This window comes from Aegilops tauschii, chromosome 2 (genome assembly GCF_002575655.3).
Source record: "Aegilops tauschii subsp. strangulata cultivar AL8/78 chromosome 2, Aet v6.0, whole genome shotgun sequence".
Classification (NCBI taxonomy): Eukaryota; Viridiplantae; Streptophyta; class Magnoliopsida; order Poales; family Poaceae; genus Aegilops; species Aegilops tauschii.
The window spans coordinates 48431092-48453738 of record NC_053036.3 but is presented as its reverse complement, the minus strand read 5'-3'; the positions used below and the strand labels follow the sequence as shown (position 1 = coordinate 48453738).

The following is a 22647-nucleotide window of genomic DNA, read 5'->3' as shown; positions in this document are numbered from 1 at the left end:
CTCACCCCGCCTGCCTCGCCGCCGTCCACGCCTCGCCTCGCCCCGCTCGCTACATCGCCGGAGCTGTCGGTGCTCGTCCATGGCCAGAGAGAAAAAAGGAGGAGAGAGAGGTGAGGATGACACATGGGCCCAGCCGGACATGCAGCGGACGAGGACGCCACAAATTTGTCCGTTTCGTGTCTGCTTTCACCCCAAAGCCAGACCAAGTTTGGGCCGCGAATGGGGTCGAACGGACAGAAAAATCAGATGGGGTCTGCGGGTGGGTGCCGTCTTTTGTCCGTTTTACCCCAAACGGACATATCCGGACAGAATAGGGTCGTGCGGTGGAGTTGGCCTTAAATCAACGAGCTCTCCTGCCTTTTTGCCTGCCCCCGCACCACACCTGCCACGCACGCCGCTCCAGCTCCCCGATCATCCGTGTTGGAAATTGTGGGCTATACGGTCTACCCTCTAATTCCTCTGCCTTATCCATGGTGCCGCTCACAATGCGTATTGAGGCTAGAGGGTAGGGACTTATTTATAAACTCCACGTCCAGGTGTTTTATTATTCCACCTGTTTCCGAAAAGATCCGTATGACTCCTATGCAATGTTACCAACCACGATAAAACATGTCAGTTTTTCAAGTCTAAATATACTAGTCCCTAGCACACATGTGTGAGTCATGTGCCATGATTAGATTGTACATGTGAGATTAACTTTCAATCTTAATCATGTGGGTCAACAGCCTGCAGAGCCCATCCTGCAAAACAAACCCAGCTCTTCCACCCTGTGATGTCCCGGGAAAAATACGTACGTACATATAAAATTCCAGTAGAGTTGATCCCTATTAATTCCTCTATTGTATTCCATCACAGTCGTCCTCGGCACCTCGAGTATTACTTCCTTGAGTGAAATTCCGCATCAGTTATTCCCCGTCACAAACATTAATAATATAAGCATTTCCAAGTTAATTTAAATAAACACTCCCTTTGTTCCTAGATATAGGGTGTATGGTTTTTGGCACGGAAATTAAAAAACACACGTGGAGGAAAAATTTCACAAGTTTTGAGTGAGATTACACATGACTAAGGGCCTGTTCTGAACCTCTCTGAGCTTCCCAAACTCCACAAAATCAGCTTCTGGAGCTAGCTTCAAACTCCACCTGGTGATTAGCAAACCGTTCGGCACGCTCGTAGCTTCTCCCAGAGATTTGGCCCAGTTGGGGAGGTTGTAGGCCTGTTCCGCGCTGGTATAGGCCCGCTGGAAACAGCCCAGCTCGGGAGCAGCCCAATGGAGGACCTTGTTTGACGCTGGTATAGGCCCGCTGAAAACAGCCTAGATCGGGAGCAGCTGCCATGGGTGGACCTTGGGAAGAAGAAAGGGAGCTCGGGGTGGTCTTCTGGATGGGAACCGGCCGGGATGGCCCTGTATATGCCGGATCCGGCAGTGGAGCGGAGCGCCGGCCGACTGAGGGGTGGATCCGGCTGTGGCGGCGGGGGTGGCGGCGGTGGAAGGTTAGGTTGAGGGAGGGAGACGAGCGCAACGATTCGAACGCGAGCGTGGCCTGTCGACTTGGGAAGCTGGCTCTCCGAAGCGTTTTCTTTAGCGGTGGCAGTCTCGTTGTAAATACGGGCAACTCCAGTTTCTTGTTTTTCTGGAGTGGGCTTTCCGGGCTTCATGATTTTACACGTGAGCGGGGCTGAGCTTCTCAAATCCAGCTTCTTCTCAAATAAACGTTCGGGACAGCTTCACACAAGAAGTTTTAGGAGCTAGAAGCTGTAGGAGATCAGAACAGGCCCATAATTAACATGAGAAAATAGAGGAGCTTACATGATATAAGGAAATGTAATCAAATTCCTAAAAAAATTATCCAAACAAATGGTGCAACGCAATACATCTTATATTTTGGACTTTTTCTCAAAAATCTATACAACTTATATCAAGGAACAGGGGGAGTAATAATCATGTTGAATAAATGTTGAAAGCCACATAAATATCCAACAATCCGTACAGTCACCACCGCGCCGGCATTGTTAGCAACTGGCCGTAGCGTATCGATGTCAATGCCACGCGCCGGCCGGTTCCTGTTCTGCATTGCCGCCGTGGGCGCGGTGGTGCTCGTCGTGGTGCCGCCGGCGGGCGTGGCCGGCCACACGAGGGGTGTGCGGCCGGGGCAGGCGGCGGGGCGGCCGTTCCCGGAGAACGCGACGCGGGCGGAGGAACTGGAGCGGCTGTTCATGCGGTGGGTGCGGTACGTGGGCGGCCTCAAGCACAGCACCTTCCACCACGCGCCGCTGGCCCGCGCGTTCCCGTCCTACTCGCTCGTCGTCAACAAGGACCCCGCGGCCGGCGACTTCACGTCCGTCCAGGCCGCCGTCGACTCGCTCCCGACCATCAACCTCGTCCGCGTCGTCATCAAGGTCAACGCCGGCACATACACGTACGTGCATTGCCCCTGCCCCCCTGCCTTCTGCCGTTGCCAGGCCCTGTTTACTTTGCTGCCTCCATTGGAGGCGAGCTCCGAAGATGCGTGCGTGCATCCATCCATCCATCCATCCATGATCAGAGGTTCACGGGAGGAGGAAGGAGGCGTTTCCTTGAATCGAGGGCGTCAGGGAAAAGGCCCACCAAGATAAGAAGCCCACTCCTGACTGGCTGTAGCGTAGCTATACTCACATTATCACATTTTCCCTGGATGCTTCAAACTGATTTACCATTGAAAACTTCTAGCTGTTGTGGCATTTTGGCTACGATTTTCGCCGTGTCTTAGAATTCTGGCTTCCCACAACTTGGTCGCAGGGAGAAGGTGACGATCTCGTCGATGCGCGCGTTCATCACCCTGGAGGGCGCCGGCGCCGACAAGACGATCGTGCAGTGGGGCGACACGGCGGACACGCCCGCCGGGCCGAGGGGGCGCCCGCTGGGCACGTACGGCTCCGCGTCGTTCGCCGTGAACGCGCAGTACTTCATCGCCAGGAACATCACCTTCAAGGTACGTAACTCTCCACCGCCGCTGTCCCCGCTGCTCGGTGCTCCATGTCCTAACACACGCTTGCGTTGGCAGAACACGGCGCCGGTGCCGAATGCGGGGGCGACGGGGAAGCAGGCGGTGGCGCTGCGGGTGTCGGCGGACAACGCGGCGTTCGTGGGGTGCCGGTTCCTGGGCGCGCAGGACACGCTCTACGACCAGTCGGGGCGCCACTACTACAAGGACTGCTACATCGAGGGGTCCATCGACTTCATCTTCGGCAACGCGCTCTCCCTCTACGAGGTACGTGCGTGCTCTCCTCTTCCTCGATGCCTCGACGCTCCATTGCCGGTCCTTCCACGTACGAGCGAGGTGCATGCTGAGCAGCGAGAGGAAAACAGAGCATGTACGACTAGCACGAAAACAGAGTAAAATCAGAGAGCCGGCAAACATCTGTGGCACGCAATGCTAGGATTTTGTTCCGTGACCGGTTGCAGTCGCAATCTTGGCGTCTTCGCCCGACTCGTCACAGCGGCTGAATCATGCATGCACACGGCCTCTTGCTGCTGTCCGTTTGTGCCCCCGGCGCCGCGACCGGCGCCCCGGCGGCCCTACACCCACATGCTCGATAAACGTCAAATATTTCCGTCACGTCTCGCGCCCACGGTCACACCGGGGATCCCCATGTTTTCTGTTGCGCTTTTCTAGATTCACGAACAGTTAAAAAATACAGATATGCTAATGTGCTGTGACGAGGAATATATATGAATGTGTGCGTGGTGTGGGTGCAGGGTTGCCACGTGCACGCGATCGCGCGGGACTACGGGGCGCTGACGGCGCAGAACCGGCAGAGCTTGCTGGAGGAAGGACACGGGGTTCTCGTTCGTCAACTGCAGGGTGACGGGGTCGGGGGCGCTCTACCTGGGCCGGGCCTGGGGCACCTTCTCCCGCGTCGTCTTCGCCTACACCTACATGGACGACATCATCGTCCCGCACGGCTGGTACAACTGGGGCGACCCCAGCCGCGAGCTGTACGCTCTTTCACTCTTCCTTTCTTTTCCACCGTCTCCGTCCTCTCCCCTCTTCCGGTTTCTGACGGTGGATGATGATGATGATGACGCAGGACGGTGTACTACGGGCAGTACAAGTGCACCGGGCCCGGCGCGAGCTACTCCGGCAGGGTGTCGTGGTCGCGGGAGCTCACCGACGAGGAGGCCAAGCCCTTCATCTCGCTCAGCTTCATCGACGGCACCGAGTGGATCAGGATCTGACCCAGGTCGCGTTCCATGTAGTAACACGCACACACGGCATGTAAAGAGGAGGAAGATATAAATGAATTTATAAAAATTCTTTTGCAGTTTCATTTTACTACATGGTACAAACCCATGCATTCATATACACGCACATCAAACTAAAACTAAAGGCAATTTTTAGCATGCACCTCAAACTAACTAAAACTCAAACGTATACACTATCCTTATGAGAAGAGAGATTGTGTCGGCAAATTTGGAGTTTAACAATGTACCACACATCGCCCGCCAGCTTCACAAGCGCAACGCCCCCGCACTCCTATTCAAACTTGATATTGGCAAGGCGTTCGCCTCGGTCAAATGGGGGTACCTCCTCGATCTTCTTCAACGGAGAGGGTTCCCAAGCAAGTTTAGGAATTTGATTGAGGCCCTCCTTTGCTTTTCATCTTTGAGTGAGTATAAAAATTATTAGAAAGTATAGGATAGACTAAGATTTGGTTCTGCCTTGTTTTCTATTTCAAGTTGGTCTTTGTACTCCTATATATATTCCCACGAGGCTTAAGCAATCCATCATCAAAACAATTCCACCAATCCTCTCTCTCCCTTCTAACATGATATCTATCGCAAGTCGATCCTAAACCCTAGCCGCCGCCGCTTCCGCACCCGCGCGCCGCCCTCGGGGCGGTCGGCCTTCATGACCGCCGTCGGAGGCCGCGCCGCCCGTACCTAGGATTCGCCCGCCGGTTGTGTTGACCGGCTGCCCTAGAGAGTCTTTTTCCCGAGCCCTTGCTCCGGGTTTTTCTCTCTCTCGCCGTTCGTCTTGATCGGCGTCTTTGTTTTTGGTTTTCTGATCTAAGATCGGTTTGCGTCGCCCACCGCCCATCGACCTTCGCGCGCCTCTACTTCAACTACGGCGTCGACTACACCGACCTCTGCTTCGACTGTGCGACCTGACTCCGAGGGACGCCCGCCATCCGTCGTTCCACCCGTCGTTGTCCGTCGGTCCGTCATCGCCTGTCGTTCCGATCTGATCTTGGCCTCCACCAACTCTCGCCTCCACTCCAGATCTGACACGGCGTCGCAGGATTCACGCATGCTCACCGTGTATGAAGCTGCCCAGTCGTCTGCGTGGCACGAGGCCAACCCACGCCGTCGCGCGCTCCCTCGGGCGTGGTTGGCGTTGATGCGGCCGGCTGCTCGTGTTGACTCACTGGACCACATGTCCGTGCATGGCTCAAGTATGGTTGCGATATGTGGCTACTCGCACCTACGTGTTTCCACCAAGTTGCATGTGGCCACGTCCATCCGACGCACGCCCTGCGGAACTTCGACTTCGCGGGCGTTTGGACTGATCACCTGAGCGTACGCGATTCACTTCATCCACGCCGCGCGGTCAATCTGATCAGTCGATCTGATCAGTTGTTCGCGCGCGCTCTACAGGTTTCTGTGAAGATTGTCATCGACCACGCGCACATATTCACCGATCGAGCATCGGGCTGCCGCTGCGTCGCCTCATCGGGCCGCAGCGTCGCTGCCCCGTGGTTCTTCTTCCGGCTGCACCGACCCGCGTCACCACTGCGTCGCCCCTTCGGACTGTAGCGCCGCGGTCCGCGGTCTCCGCCGCCGCCCCGAGGTCTTCCCCCGTCGCCCCGACCCGCCTGCCGCCGCTGCGTCGCCCTTCGGGTAGGGGGTCTCCAGCACCAGCCCGTCGCCAGCGTCGCCGTCATCTACCCCGACTGTCGGTGTCAAAACCGACGGATCTCGGATAGGGGGTCCCGAACTGTGCGTCTAAGGTCGATGGTAACAGGAGACGGGGGACACAATGTTTACCCAGGTTCGAGCCCTCTCTATGGAGGTAATACCCTACTTTCTGCTTGATTGATCTTGATGAATATGCGTATTACAAGAGTTGATCTACCACGAGATCGTAATGGCTAAAACCCTAGAAGTCTAGCCTGTATGACTACGATTATGATTCTGCCTATGGACTAAACCCTCCGGTTTATATAGACACCGGAGGGGACTATGGTTTACACAAAGTCGGTTAGAGAGAAAAGAATCTTAATATCCGATCGCCAAGCTTGCCATCCACGCCAAGGAGAGTCCCATCCGGACACGGGAGAGAGTCTTCGGTCTTGTATCCTCATAGCCCATTAGTCCGGCCCACGTACTATAGTCCGGACGTCCGAGGACCCCTTAATCCAGGACTCCCTCATCGACCACTTCGTCTACTCCGACAACCGCGGGCGACCTCGGCCCCGTGCTGATTGGCGCCGCAACCGTCGTCGAGTCCTTCTCTGCTGTCCTCTTCGGCTTCTTCGACATGGCGTACAGCTCGTGCAGGTCCCTCGTCAATGCATGCCCGGTGCTGGCAACACCGATGCGTGCCTTTATCTACGACGTGTCCCCGGGCCTGGCAAGCCTGTTGTGGCGCTTCGTCAACTTCGTCTTCATCCGTCTACGCATGCCCGGTGCTGGCAACACCGGTGCGTGCCTTCGTCCACGATGTGTCCCCAGGCTTGGCAAACCCGCCGCGACGCGTCCTCAGCAACATCTTCTTCCCGGTGCACCACTCCTTCGACACCACTGCGCCCATGCTAACTCGGCGCCACCTTGCGTCCGCGGCTCCACGGCGACTTCCTCGACACCGGCTACCCCGACTTGACATCGACCACGATATTCTTCGCACGGCTACCTCGACCATGGCTGCACCACCATAGGCTCTCGGCTACATCGACAAACGGCACAAAAGGCTACCGCCTGCTTGAGCAACCTCGTCGGTTTACACTCCAGCCATGACTCCGCGATGCATCGACCGTTACGACTGTGGGGGGTGTCCGTCAGCTTGCCTTCGGATTCCTCTCCAGTCTCACCGTCTGCGTCGCTACCGTTGCGACTGCGGGGGATGTTGAGTATAAGGATTATTAGGAAGTATAGGATAGACTAGGATTTGGTCCTGCCTTGTCTTGTACTCCAAGTTGGTCTTTGTACTCCTATATATATGCCCACGAGGCTCAAGCAATCCATCATCAAAAACAATTCCACCAATCCTCTCTCTCCCTTCTAACATTGAGGACATTCCTAAGTGGGATGGCCGGCCCTCCCATCATGCATGGTCGTGGGCTTCGACAAGGGGACCCCCTCTCCCCACTTCTATTTGTAATCGTCATCGACCCACTCCAACAAATTCTTGAGCTTCCAACGAGAAAGAAGATTATTCACAAGATTCGTGGGAGGGGTGTCATGGTGCGGACTTTCCTTTACGCGGATGATGCGGCCGTGTTCATGGCTCCAATCAAAAGAGATATTGAAAATTTTGTTGTCATTTTGGAGGGTTTCAGGGAGGTGACTGGTCTTTGTACAAACTTCCATGAGAGTTTGGTTGTGCCCATCCGTTGCAACTACCTAAACTTGGGGCATACACTTCAAAAATTACCGCTAGCTAGAGCATCTTTCCCGATGCGATATTTCCTTTATCGGTTTGGCAACTCAAGCAAGGGCATCTTCGATTCCTTGTGGACAAGGTTGGAAACAGATTGTTTACTTACGAGGGCAAGAACATTCCAGTAAAAAAACGAGGGCAAGAACATCACCACCATCGGTCATACAACCCACCCTTGTCAAGTCCACAACTACCTCCCTTGCGGTCTACTTCATCACATCGTTTGTCATTCCGTCATCTATAGTTCCGAATGTCAATAAGCTTGAAAGGGCTTTTCTATGGTCCGGCTCGGATAAGACGGCGGGGGAAAATGCAAAGTAAACTGGGAGGTGGTTTGCCATCCACGTGAGTAAGGTGGACTAGGATCTCAGCACGGACATTTCGTTCGCGCCTTGCGCTGGAGATGGCCTTGATATGAATGGAAGGAACCAAACAAGATGTGGGTGGGGATGGGAAACCCATGTGATGAGGAGGATCTAAACTTTTTCATGCTTCCACAACTACCATTGGGAATGGGGCGAGGACTCCATTTTGGGACTCTCCTTGGCTTCTTGAGCACAAGCCTAAGGAAATTGCTCCGCTAATTTTTAACGCCTCCTCGAGAAATAATTGGAAGGTGCATGAGGCCCTAAAGAACAACACGTGGATTGTCAAGATCAGTCTTTCTATCGTTGCGTTAATTGAACACATCCGACAATTCTTCACCCTTTGGATACTTCTCCGTGAGGTGCACCTTGATGAGTCCACCGAGGATGACATTGTGTGGATGCATACGACTAGTGGGCTCTATTCGGCCTCCTCCACTTACAAGACACAATTCCTTGGCATGACCTTTTGTCCATTGGACCAAATGGTTCGGAAGGCTTAGGCTCTGCCAAAGGTTAAGTTCTTTGCAAGGCTGGCTATTTAAGACCGAATTTAAACCGCCCATAGGTTGGAAAAGCGAGGATGGACAAATTGTGGACTTTGTCCTCTATGCAAGAGAGTACAAGAGTGCGGCACACACCTATTTTTTAAATGCGGTTACACCTTGAGGCTTTGGGGTTTGGTCATGGAAAAGCTTGGGGTTGAGGATTTGGGAGTGGCCTATTGACATTCGGAGGGCTCCGTAAAGGATTGGTGGCAAGTAGAACCGGCCCCGGAACCATCGGGAGGAAGGCCATGGCTTCGCTTACCATGCTTGTATCGTGGATCATATGGAATGCGAGGAGCGCAAGGATTTTCCGCAACAAAAGTGCGCCACCAACAATTTTGCTAATAACATCATGACCGAGGCAAATCTTTGGGTCACCGCCAGAGCGAGGAAGTTAGGGTCAATCGTGTAGCGAGAATAATAATTCATGCCCTGATTGGGTGGTATGTAACGAACTCTATCCTCTTCTTAATTAATGGACGAGGCAAATCTTTTGCCTCCGTTTAAAAAAACAATGTACCACACATCATCTTTCAAAACAAAAACAATGTACCGCGCATCGCAAAGCTGGGCCCGGGCACCTAGGGCTCAGGTTCAAGGTGTGGCTTTTCTTTTTAGCTACCATTTACCTATATTTTTGTATGGGCCCCTGGGCTTAGCCCAACATACACAGTCCAGGACTAGTTCCACTACACCTAACGCCAAGCGAGCGCTATTTCTCGCATTAAGCGAGACGGAAGGTAACTCTCGCAGCGAGCAACTACCACATCAGGTCGGCCCATTAACACAATTTTCGAGTAAGAAATGAAGCACTCAAGAGGGATCGATCCTGGGACCTCCATGTTCCTTCGAGGCACAACCGGCCACTGCGCCAGCATCTTCTTCGTGTACAATACGTGGTCGCGACTTACTAGAAGAAGGAACACGAGCCGACTTTTCACACTGGTCCACCTTCTTTTTCCTATTTTTACTAGGGTTTTTCTTTTCTTTTCTTTTTCAAATTTTATTCGATTTTCTCCTGTTTTCTTTTCCCCATTTCCTTTTGTTTTTGTTTGCTTTTCTTTTTTTTTTCTCAATTTTTCTTTTTCTTTTTGTTTCGTCCATTGTTTTTATCCCTTTTCTTTTCTTACACATTTTTCTTGTTTCATTCTATGGTTTTTTGTTACTTTCTTGGCTTTCAATGCTTTTTTAGTTTCCTTTTTTTCTTTTTTCTTCTCCAGTTTTTTGTTTTGTTTTCATTCTTTTGCATTTCTTCTTCCGTTTTATTTCTTATTTTCCTTTTTCTTGGGTTTATTTTTTCTAAGTTTTTATTTTTTTGTTTTCATTCTATATATTTTGTATATGTCAATAATATTTTTAATACACTTTTAACATTTTTCTAATACAAATTTAACAACTTTTAATACATGGTCAACCTTTTTTCTATACACATTTTAAACATTTTTTCAAATGCTTGATTAGCATTTTTCAAATACAAGATTAACATGTTTGAACTCATGCTCATCATTTTTCCTATACACACTTTTTAAACGTTTTCAATCGCTTGACTAACTCTTTTCAACTACTAGATTAACATTTTGTAACACATGGTCAATATTTTCTCTATGCACATTTAACATTTTTTCAATGGTTGATTAACATTTTCTAAATGCAATATTAACTTTTTTTAACACATGGTCAACATTTTTTCTATACACATTTAACATTTTCCAAATGCTTGATTGACATTTTTCAAACACTTGTTCAACATTTTTTTCAAATGCTTGATTAACATTTTTTTATATACATGATCAGGAAATTTATTCATTTTTTCAATACATGGTCAACATTTTTTTCATACACATTTAATATTGTTTAAATGCTTGATCAACATTTTTCAAATACTTGTTAAACATTTATTTCAAATGCTTGATTCACATTCATCATTTTTTGATAAGTGATTGACATTTTTTGTATACACGTTCAACATTGTCTGAACGGTTGTTCAACATTTTTTAAATACTTATTCAAATTTTTTAATACTTATTATACTTTTTACAAGTACTTATTCAACAATTTCAAATACCTATTTACCATTGTTTTAAATGCTTGATTAATATTTTTATATACATGATAAAGAAATTTCATCATTTTTTAATACATGGTCAACATATTTTGTGTATTCAACATTTTTCAAAGCATGATTGACATTTTTAAATATTATTTGAAGTAAAATTAATATATATGTTTAGAATATTTAAAAGTGTAAATAAAAGAAAAAATGGAAATAAAAAATGCAACATGAAAAAAATACAGAAAAGAAAAAGCCGCCGCCAATTGGGCCGGGCCATATCCTCGTGCGCTTCAGCGAGTCCGAAGACTCGACTCGCTAAACGCGAGAGCAGCGCCCCTAACGCCAGGGCCCAACCTAATTGAGCTTGCGTGCACGCACCGTTGGGACCGACCCATGAGAAGCGAGCTACTCCTGGCAGTGCGCCACTGGCAACTTCATCCCGCTGCCCGCTCCATTGCCCCCCACTGGCAACTTCATCCCGCTGACCTTTCCTTGCCCGACTTTTGACCACAACTAGCGGTTGGGGCGCGCCATGGTGCGCCTCCTAAGCGGGACCTCTGCGCACTTGTCTTGCTCAAGCACCGTCGTAGTGACTGGCCGCCGCCTGGGGCTTGTGCACGGGCGCCGCCATGCCGCAGCTACAGGAGGACTGCCGTGGGTCAAGCCCGGGGCGGAAGAGCATCGGTGGCGCAGTTCGGCGAACATGATGGGGCAGCGATGGAGTTATCTTCTCCATCATCGACCGGCTCTGCCCTAGTGTACGTCCTGTAGGGGCGCGATCGACGCTTATGTCACCGACGGATAGACACCGCTTCGGACTGGGAGGCGGCGCCGCCGGCCTGCGACGCCAGCCCCAACCAACTCGGCACTGGTGCCGCCGGAGGCGGAGGCGGAGTCCATGATCCTGGTCTCCGGCCCCCGCGTTGCCGTATCCGGTCTGAGGCACGTCGGCTGCCGCGCAGGTGGGGCTCTCCTTCTCCTTCCCTTCCCTTCCCCGCGGCCGTAGCGCCGGCTCGGATTGATAAACCGTGGGGATTGTACTTCCCCCAAATCTCATTTCTGTCAGTAGATTCAGGTTTTCAGAGTTAACCTTGGCCCCTCCCCTGCTTGAGAAAGGCCAAGCCTGCCTTCCTTAGCTCATTCCACATGGTATGGCTAGGCTATTATTCCCTGCTAAGAAAACCTTCATCTTATAATGTCTTTGTTAGCTCTATCTGAAAATTTTCTTATTAACCTCTCGGTGCCCGTGTTCTCAAGCAGGTGAATGTATCTTGTTCGTCAATGCCGGCGGGTGTGCCATTGAAGGCGATGACCCCTCTGCAAAGTTTTCCAGTGATTGTTTGTTTAAAGGCGGGGACATCTGAGAGCATAGTTGAAGGCGTCGACTATCCGTCGCTGTACAGCTCGGCACACTACTGCGATTTCAGCTACAAATTCGATGGTCTTGCCCCTGGAGACTATTATCTGGATCTGCATTTTGCTGAGATAGTGGACACGGATGGGCCAAAAGGAATCAGATCATTTGATGTGCTCGTGCAAGAAGACGAGGCAAACTTACTGACTTGTCTGTCTCTTTAAATTTCTTTGCATGGTTTCCTTATCCACATTTGGCTCAAACAGTCTGCCTTTTCTGTTCACAGATTTTGTCTGCTGGATGTCTTCGTGGTAGTTTGGAGCTAACAGGCCCCTTCAGGTGCTTGACATTAGGGCTTTTATTGGGAGTAAGAGCAATGGTGCTATCATCACCCAGTAGTGGCCTCGCGTCGCTCCCCAGGGCGACTTCGAGGCGAACCCTAGCGCCGCCACAAAAGCTCCCCACGCCGTCGGCTCCCTCGCCGCCGCTGCTGCCGGCATCGGCCGCGGTGGCGGCGGGCCCAGCACCGAAGGTGCCTGGGGCTGGAAGGTTGCGGCGGCGGCCCGCTGGTGCTGCTGGGGCGGTGTTCGCGGCGCTCGTCCGCGGGCGGCGGCCTGGGCGGCGCTCCCCGGTCGAGTTGGTGGTGGTGCTCTCCCCTTCCACTGTGTGCGGCGCTGGTCGTGGGGCGTCCGAGTGGCACGAAGAGCTGCGCGGCAGAGGTGGCGACGCACGTGCGGATTGGATCTGGCATGCTCGTGGTGGCGGTAGCTAGATTGATGTTGTAGCACCGTCAGGCTGTGCGGGATTCGGTCCGGCAGTTCTGGCTGGCGTGACGGGGCGGGGTGGCAGCCCCTCCTCTCGTCTTGGTGCTGCGCGTCCCGGCTCTGGCCGTGGGATTCGTCTCCGGTGGTCGTCCGGCTGGAGGTGCTGCGGTGACGGCTCCCTGCCAGGCCTCCAGATCTGGCTGGCGTGGTTGGTGAGGGGTGGCAGCCCTCCCATCCCTGCCCCTGTGGCCGCCTTGGGTGTTGCGGATATGCTCGAGGGTTGGACTCCGGGGCGGCGGGCCCGGGACGGCGGTTGATGTGTCGGCGGCCGTGGAGTTCGCGTGGGCGACGCGGCAGCCGCGGTGTGCTTGGTGGAGGGAGGCTCATCTCTTCTGTATCGTCAACGAGGCGTGGTGGTGGTCCCTGCGTGGCGATGGCGTGGTTGCTGTGCAGGGGTGCGCGGGTCAGTGGAGGTGCGGGTTGGCGTTGGCCGACCGCGCGAGAGTGGTGGTGATTTGTGCATCCTCAGCTCTCGGGTCAAAATCTCCGGACGAAAATCAAGATCCTGGTTGGATCAGGTGGCGGCGTGGGTCAGTGGAGGTGCGGGTTGGCGTTGGCCGACCGCGCGAGAGTGGTGGTGATTTGTGCATCCTCAGCTCTCGGGTCAAAATCTCCGGACGAAAGTCAAGATCATGGTTGGATCAAGTGGCGGCGTCGTCTCCAACGTTGTTTTCCCTCTTTGGGGCGCCGTCTAGGAGATCTTGGTCCCATTTGTGCTTCCTGCAGGCTGGACGTGCACGGCATCGTGGTCGGCTGGTGCCTGACCGGCGGTGAAGTTGGTGTGGCGTTGCGACGCGTGTGGCAACGACAATGGTGGCGAGCAGAACCGACTCGCGGCTTGTCCTTCTGTTGTCGACGGTCCGGCGTGCCTATGGGTGTGCCCATACTGGTTTCTGGCTGTGACAGAGAAGTCCGAGCTGCGAGAGGCGGGGCCACTGCGCCAACGATGACTCCATGAGGGCGGTTTTCAGTGGACGGTGCTCTCCGAATGTTGCGCTGGACTAGGTCAGTGCGAGGCTTGCAACTTTTCCTGTGATGCTTGTCAGCAAAATCGGAGCTGCCATGTCCTCGACGTTGCGGTCGACTGTTTGGTGTTGTTGTGGCCAAGTCCGTGTGGGGTTTGTATCACGTTTTTGCCTGGTTTTCCTTTAATTAACCGGGCAACTCTCTTCTTCTTAATCAATGAAAATGGCAAATCTTTTGCCTCATTTCAAAAAATAAGTTATGGTGCTATCATCAACTTCAAGGGTGTAAGGGGGAACCCATGGTTTGTGGCATCTGCATTCGGAAAGCCCCACCAACACCAGGTACTTTGTTTATTTTAGATGCAATGTGCTCATTCGCGAGCTTGCATTCCCACCGATAATCTTTGCGTTGAACGTGCAGCGGCAAAGTTAGGTACACCTGGGAGTGGCTTATGCAAAAAATGTTAACTGATGTTCAGATTTCGTCACCTATTCACGTCAGTTTCACAAACTATTTTTCCAACATATCTCATGTAATCCTGATATATGATCAATGTACAAAAATTGCAGGAAAGGACAGCTAAACTGATCCCAAAGTACGAGAAACAAATTGAGGAGCTAACCAGCCAATGCACCATGAAGGCCGTGGTCTTTAGTAGAATCTACCAATCAGGAACTTGTCAGGCTTAGGATGCAGCTTCACCAAAAGCTTTGCAAAGTGATAATTTTGGTAAGTACAAACTAATGCATTAAGCATCGCCCTGTCCTAGTTTTTTATATATATGTATCATTGCTCTAACATATAACACAATAACTTGCACAACAAGTTCTTGACAAACGAACAGACCAACGAAGAGAAGTTTCTCAGAACTACGAAAATGACAAGAAACTATGGGCTGCTGCTGTAAAACATGGTCCACACTGACGATGATATAAATATGGAGGTTGTTCGCCCAGAGAAATCCCGAATGCGAATCTAAATATATAGACATGTTATTAAAGAAAAGAAACGCAAAACTGTAGACATTCAAGTGAAGATAATCAGAAATTACCGGCTCAGACTCCAAAACGAGAATCTTGTTTGCTCTTTTAATGTTCACGGCTGAGTTGTCCTGATATGTTAAAAGTAAAATTTAGAACATCACAATTTTCTTATGAACTAAAGTAAAATCCATGCATGAAAACGCAAAGATACCTTACTAAGCGAACACTTACATTTCTTCAAAACAAGGAGGGTGGCAGATTGTGTGGAAAATAACACATACCTTTGTACTGATCGTCACCGTTAGCGCATCTGCCTCTTCAGTAAACAATGAACTTTTGCCATTAGATTTGAGAGAATCAGAATGCCTAGGTGAGAACCAAGAAACCAATTAAGTTATGAGACAAATAATATGGACAATCAGGGCAAGCCAAAAATTGGAGCATAGCTAAACCAGACAGCTATGCATATTTAACGATTGGTAGGCCTAACTTTAGGTGCATCATTACATTCATATATTGCATTGCTATAATCCCACTTCCTATCCATCCACCAGCCCAAGGTATAAATGCAACATGCCAAATGCAATACCAGTTTTCTTGGTCTGAACTTGCTGCGTGATGTAATGCATTCCCTTAAAAATAGTTTAAATCAGATTACATCCAAGCTTCATGTACCCGTTCCCCGCTCCTTCCACTGCCAATCGGTACAGCTTCACTTTCGCACGGACACAAGAAGAAGCCTCCGTCCTATAAATTAAAACATCGGGTCATAATTTGTCTGCATGGTTCTTTGCTACATCACATTCATCAGAGCAGGATATATAGTTATATACGTCACTTCACAAAGTTTCCTTTTCATAAATTAAAAACAAGATACTTCAGACACAATAATGCATATTGTATTGAAAATCCATGTGCAAAAAAAATATGGCATATAGCTAGCAAAGAATAGAAAAAATCATTACCCCAAAAAACAGACAAGTGGCGCTCCAGACATGACAATAGCGAAGTATCCACTTTCAGAGATTTCTAAAGCTTGCGAGATATACTCAGCCAAATCTGTTACTATCTCATCTGAACTCTCAAAAATCCTTATTTCAGTATTGAGTTTTGGTTAATAAGGCAGCTATTTTCCTGTCCACTGTTTGCTCTGGCCTAGAACTCTATCATTCTTGCTAGACCAAATAATCCCGCGCAAAAAGCACCAGTATATTACAAACAAGAACGCCCGAAGTGACCCAACTCGTGGACAGAACATTAGAATTTAAGAAAACTTCAACATAGTGATAACATCTAGTAATACATCTCTAGTAGTAGTTACAGATGTCACACATCAAATGCGAAAGTTATTCAGCGAACCTCTATAGCTTGGTTCTCCGCCATGCGCTGGTCCATGTTGAGTGCTAGCAGCGTCTCCAGCTGCATCAGAGGCGGGGCCATCTCCCCATCGACCATCTCCGCCGCCAAAATGTTGTTGTAAATTCAGATAAAGAAAATTAATGCAAGGAGAGAAACTTAGATCATACTGGGTTTATTTCATCCCTAAAAGCTTATGATACTGTTCACATATATGTATGCTCAGATGTAGTAACAAAGATGAATAATTTCAGCCCTTAAGCCCTAATAAATGCAGCAAAAGATTCACTATTTTTTTAATGCATAGGAATCCAAAAAAAAAAAGACTTGAACAGACAGAAAATAGTAAATTGTAACTGCTTCAAGGTGGAAACTATGAATGCCATTATCGTGTTGTAACCTCTAAAATGAGTTTGGATCTCCCTGAAGCACGGTTTCTCAGTTATACGAGCCTGATCGAGCTAGTTGTGCACTAAGAAAATGTATAAAACAAAGATAAGTGCAAATGTACATACAAACATGTAGCCGATATAAAGAGAAAATGAAGGCACCTCTTTGGAGACATGGAAACGATGAACAATAGCACCAAAGCATCGCCCTTGTAAATCACTGACACTACAAAGTACTCTGTACCAGAAAAAAAAGGCATAACCAGTGGTTAAAAGTAGGAGAGTTACAGGCTAAAATCAGTAGCAAACCTGTAGGCATTAACATGGAAACCTATAAAATATAATCTGTAGCTCATACGGGGATTATCAAACATGGACATTTTAACTCATCAAGAAAGTGAGACGGTAGAATCATACCTACCTACGTTTTTTCCATGGAAGCACAACATTACCAGCAAGATATATATCATGATATATGTTCAAACACCAACCATATATGACTGGTTGCAATCACACAAAACACCTCTCATATGCAATGAGTGACAAAAAGATCTCAATTCAAATGACATTAGAAACGGAATATCCAGAATGATAAAAATGCTAGTAGTAAAAAGGATAAAAGAGCAGGTGACCACTGTCAAGATTCCATGGCACTTAAAATCAAACTATGACATGGTTACATCCACTGATTTGCAAGAAAACCTTCGCAAGAAGATGGCTAGAATCTCATGTCTTGGATCTGTCACCCATAGCTCCTCCTATAGCTATTTCCGCACATCCACTGCAAGTATTGGTTCTGTCCACCATAGCTCTTCCTTCAGCTAGTTCACCACATCAACTGCACAAGGCCAACAAGAGAGCTTCCATCAGGACAGAACACAAGCATATCATGTTAATTATCTTGGATTGTAATACTGCCGCAAGAAATAAAAAAAAGGTGAGATTAGCCTTTGTTGGTGCAAAAGTAAATCACCTTGGGCATAGTTTATGGGAGACACGGCCATCAGCCGCAGAAGGGATAGATGATGCCACATAGATGCCCTGGTATTGAGGAATACTTCTATCTATTACAGATGTAACGACAGTACCAAGACCCGTACTACTATTGGGGAATAACAGAGAGTTGTAGGCTAGATAAAATGCCGCAGCAGTAACTCGTTTTAGCAAGCATAGGGAATATCCATGACAATATATAACTTGAAATAATAGAAGTATAGCTCTTTCAAACCAAAGATTTCTAGCCGCTTTCTCTAAAATATGTTATTTTCAGTGTAAGTGTTCAATAACGAATTTACTACTGTTGGTTAGGCTAAAGCACTACTTCAAGTTCCATCGATCAAAAAAATATGAACACAACACCAATGCATTAGCTCATATATATTTTCAGCAAACACAAATCGAGCAAGGCAATGAAAAGAAACCCAACCAGAGAACCTAGAGTTCCCTACAGGACAAAATACAACATGAAACACATGACGAATCAGTTAATACACATTTCGTCAAACAGGACAGGGGCAAGGTAATGAAGAAAAATCTCAGCTTGGGCAAGGTCAGTGGCGTTGTCCTGCTACTGCTAGTAGAGTAGCAGGGGAGAGATGATGAAAAGAGAGAGAAAGAGCTCACATGTTTCGCCGTTTCTACATGCAGCAACTTCCAGATCCCCTCCACCCGAGGTCCTTGTGGCGACTCAGGCACAGCAACGAGCCCCGTGCTAGTTCTCTAGAGTAGGAGAGAGTCTGTCAAGGAGGAGGGGAGGACGCATGGCTGGAGGTTGGCTAGGAGAGAGCCTCCTTGGACCTGGGCGACTGAGGAAGGAGGCGCCGGTGCAGCACCAGGGCCGCGCAGGTCGCCGCCGCCCAGACCGTGCACCACCGCCCGCTGGTCATCCAGATTGTGCCCGGCCGCGGGGCGGCCAGATCGGCACACGGTCGCCACGGCAAAGCAGACCGAAGACGGCGGGCAGAGTAGGGCAGGCTGAGTCGCAGGCGGCGGCGGCGTTTCTGGGGGAGAGGAGAGGAAGAAGGCTGCGTGTGAAGGAAGGCAGAAAGAATAGATTTTGGCATGACCCCTGATCTCCTTTTTCCTGTCCCACCCAATCGCTAAACGCGATAATTTTTGTCGTACCTCTGATGAGGTGGACATCGTCAGGAGGCGCTATTGTAGCGACTGTTAGAGCATCTCCGGCCATTGGCCTTCAGGGCGCCTAAAATCGCCGTCTAGATTTTTTGAAAAATTATTTCCGCCACAAACACGGCGCAAATTCAACCAAATTTCGGTGAGTTCATACATATTTAAAATATTTTACAAAAAATAAAAAAAGCGTCTAGGCCCGCCGTCTCCCTAGCCGCTCCTCGCCGCCCGTCGCCCTTGCAGCTCTACATGCCGAGGAGGCTGTAGAACCGCGTATAGTCGCCGCCGCCGTTGTCGTCGTCGTCGTCGTTGCCGCCTCCTCCTCCGCGGCCGCCGTCCCTGCTGCAGCCCTCTCCAGGTTGGCGCGGCGGGTTGGACGGTCCGGGGGCGTCCTTGTCCTCGTCGCTGTCGAGGATCACCACGCCGTGCTCGTCCTCGCGCCCACGCTTGCGGGCGGCTATCTCCTCCAGAGCCCGGCGCTGCCGGACCATCTCGTCGCGAAGGTAGTCGTCCCGCGCCCACTGTAGGGCGTCCTCGTCGGAGAAGCCGCGCCGGGCTATCTCCTCGTACTCCGTGGGGAGGCCGGGCTCCGGCTTCGGCCTGACGAGGACGAGGCGGCCAGAGGCGGGGGCGGAGTCGTCGATGCGGACGCTGGAGCTGCGGGTGCGCGCGCTGACAGGCGTGTCCTGGGGCTCCGGCTTGACGGGGCGGAGGCAAGGAGAGCCGGATGAGCGGCCGGACGAGGAGGAGGACGCCCCCGGGTCCATGCGCCACGGCGTCCACGAGCTCCCACGCCGGCGAGAGAAGGACGGGGGAGCGGGGTACTCCAGCCTCGGCGTGTTGCCGCCCTCGATGTACTCGAGGACGGCCTCCAGCGTGCGCCCGGGCACGACGCCGTTGGTGGCCTCGAACTGCTCGGCGTGCCGGCGGCGGAAGTAGGGCTCCCACAGCGGGCTGTCGGGGATGTACCGTGGACCTTCCCTCGCCGCCCGCGGCAGAGAGGCGCGGATACGCGCGATCTCCGCACGCCGCGCCGCACCGGTGGGCGGTGGTGGCACCGGGACCCCGTCGGCGCTGATCCTCCACGCCCCGGGCACCCGCATGTCCGGCGGGACCGGGTACTCGGCCTCAAAGAGGAGCCGAGCTTCGTCCTTGTGAAGGTGGCGGCGGCCGAAGCCGTTCGCCGCCGCGCCGTCGCCTGGGAAGCGCTCGGCCATGGTTGAACTGAAGACGGCGAGAGGAGAGGGAGAAATGGGGGAGAAACGGCGCGTCGGCGGTGGAGAGGCTGTGCGTCACCAGCGCGCTGGGGGTTGGCTTATATAGGCGGGGGCGCCGCGCGTACGCGTGGCCGCCGTGTGTACGCGTGGCAGGCGAGGGGACGCGCGTCGTCCGGTCTTCACCGCGCCGCCGGTGAGATTGGAGGAGGCTGACCGGCGCGGCAGCTTTGGCATTGACTAGCCATTGATTCGCCGCGAGAAACGAGGCGATGAGGACGACGAAGCGGCGAGAAGAGAGACGAGTCGCTGGCAAGGAGGGGCCGCGGCTATTTCGCGCCAAAACGATTCGCCCGGCACCCCCGGGCGTCCCCCAGCGCGTCGGGTTTGGCCTGGGTCCGCCAACACTGATTTCGGCCCAGGCCGGCGAAAATCGTGATCCTGGAAGCGCGACTGGGCCGTTTTTTCGGCGCCGGCGTGAAAAAATCGCCTCAGTAGGCCTTTCTGGGAGCGCGGCTGGAGATGCTCTTAATGTGTTTAGTTATGCCTACCATAAAATGTCTTGATATCCAATTTGGAACATTGAAAAGTATTGAAGCTTCGAAACCGTACACCTACCTTTTTTTGAAAACACCCATTTCACTAAACGCCCAGAATCCCCTCTCAACATGTGAGAGGTGGGCAACTTTAACGATAGTAGGTTAGATCGCATTTGTTGTTTGACTGCACGCTCGAGGAGTGCCTATGTATGGTTTATTGCGAGACAGAAGACCTTGCCTCAGGCACCCTGTTAGATGGGTGAAAGAGAGACATGCGCCTTGCACGATCTAGCACACATACACATATTTCTTTTGTATTTTCTCACCTATTTTGGTTATTTATCGAAATGGTTATAAAAATATATGAAAAAAATCATTTAATAAAAATATCCGATGAATATTTACAAATTTCTTCGGCAAATTTTCATGAAATTTTTTGAGTTAGCATTTTTTTCTAATACAATGTACGTAGAGCAGCATCGGTCTCACTTTTTTTTTGTGAGTGCATCGGTCTCGCAATAGGCCAGATGTAGCAATTGCGTTTTCCTAGGCGGTGCTTCTGGCTGCAAAATGGGCCCGTTTTCTCTGGCGTGGGCTCAGTCGGCGCACTATACCATCAGGGCATCTTCAATAGATTGTATGTTAGTCTTGTTGGTAAAATGTTCATGTTATCAACCAACAAGCTATCATACAACTACTCCAATAGGTTGTATCTAAGCTATTCAATAGATAATGAAAAAATAAATGTGATTGCTTTCTATTTCACCTTGGAGCTTGTGTAAAGGTTGGAGTACAACTTTGCTCTCTCTCCACATTTATTACATGCCATATCATCACTATGTCATAGGTGTCAAATTTACCAACACCTATCTTACAGCTGTTGGACATGCCCTTAGATGCTTCCGTGGTTTGCCTAAAAAAAATGCTCCCGTGGTGTGGTGACTCCTTTATATTCGTCGGGCCCGTTTGTCTGTGGGGTTTTGAGGTTCCGATTGGTGGTGTTCTGGGGAAGCTGCTCGGTTTGCTTGGTCGCATGGCCTTTGTTTCTCCGTCCCCGCCAGAGGGAGCATCGTTGTTCCTGCTGCTGAGTGTTCTTCTTCTTCCTCTGCGGTAACGTATTTCGTGGATTTCGGCCGTCCTTGGTCCTGGACCGATTTCTGTGGGTTTGCTGCTCTGTTCTTTGTCTTCTCTTCTTCAGGGTCTAATTTGGGTGCTATTTTGGTTTTTGGCTAGTTGGCCCTTCCATCCCAGCCTGCTCGTACTGTGCTCTGTTCTTCCGATCGGTCTTCTTCTCAAGGGGTTGTTCATGTATGAACACGTGCATGTCTGGTCCTTCATTTGATCTGTGTTTGCGCGATTCTCTGTCAAGTGTCGAGATGAAATCTGGGATAATCATAACTTGTTCGATTGCCTCAACAGATAAGGCCATGCATGTTGTTGATCTTAAGAGCATCTCCAGCCGTTGGTCTCCCAAGGGCGCCGAAAAAGAGCGGTCTGGGGGCAAACCGGCGCTAGATTGGCTCCTGGGGCGATCTAGCTCCCAGCCACGCCCCCAAGACGTGGCAAGTTCAAACTTGTTCATTCCCGCGCACAAAAAACGCCACAAGTCCGGCGATCATCAGCAGCTCATCAGTTCGGCGATCACCTTGCCAGAGTTCGGCGATCGGATGAAAAGTTCGGCAGACAAAAAAAAGGAAAGGACGCGTGGGCAGCGCATCAAACGGTGGGGTCGGCCTCTTGCGTCGGCGGAGTCGGCGTGCGCGGGCTTGGCGGCGTCGACGGAGTTGCTTCTTTGCTGGGCGGCGTCGGCGCGGCTTTTGTGCTGCTGGGCGTCGTGGAGGCATCATCGCTCAGGCTTGGCGGCGTCGTCGGCGTGGGCATGGGAGTTGGCGGCGCCGTCGACGGCAGCGGGTTCAGGATGAGGCCGTGCTCCGCCAAGTACCACACCTTGAGCTGCTCGTCGTTGCTCTGGAGCATGTTCGCCCCGCCCATGAGGAAAGCCAGGTCGGTGTTCCTATTCTTCGCGGCGACGTTGGTCCGGAGTAGGTCGAGCTTGACGGCGCTGTTCGTCATCAACGCCGACCACCGCGCCTCGGTCTTCTCTTCACGCAGGGCAGCCCGGGCCTGTCCGTCAGCGAGGCAATGCTCAATGGACTCCTGCACTCGCGCGGTTGCCGAGTCGGCTTGTTTCCCCTTCTTGGCCCCTTTGTTGCCTTCGGGGCACCCGTCGCCCGCGCCCGGCGTCGGCGCGTCCGGCTTGTAGGTCTCCTTGGCCTTGGCGAGGGT

The 22647-nt window shown here is 51.1% G+C and overlaps 1 long non-coding RNA gene and 1 pseudogene across 4 annotated transcripts; one reads left to right on the top strand and one right to left on the bottom strand.

Moving 5' to 3' along the window:
* Window positions 1-2002: 2002 nt before the first annotated feature.
* LOC109741291 (probable pectinesterase 53) lies at window positions 2003-4309 on the top strand (annotated as a pseudogene).
* Window positions 4310-14263: 9954 nt separating this feature from the next.
* Window positions 14264-18529, bottom strand: LOC109741287 (uncharacterized). Of its 4 annotated transcripts, XR_002227557.4 has the most exons (9): window positions 18276-18523; window positions 18102-18197; window positions 17452-17519; window positions 17181-17316; window positions 16093-16716; window positions 15323-15480; window positions 15015-15099; window positions 14802-14861; window positions 14264-14725 (listed from the first exon to the last, which is right to left on the bottom strand). It is a non-coding gene; the product is annotated as an uncharacterized lncRNA (long non-coding RNA). The 4 variants fall into 4 exon arrangements; XR_002227556.4 differs by lacking the exon at window positions 17452-17519 and having other exon boundaries at window positions 18276-18529; XR_002227555.4 differs by having other exon boundaries at window positions 18102-18280.
* Between the last annotated feature and the right edge of the window lie 4118 nt (window positions 18530-22647).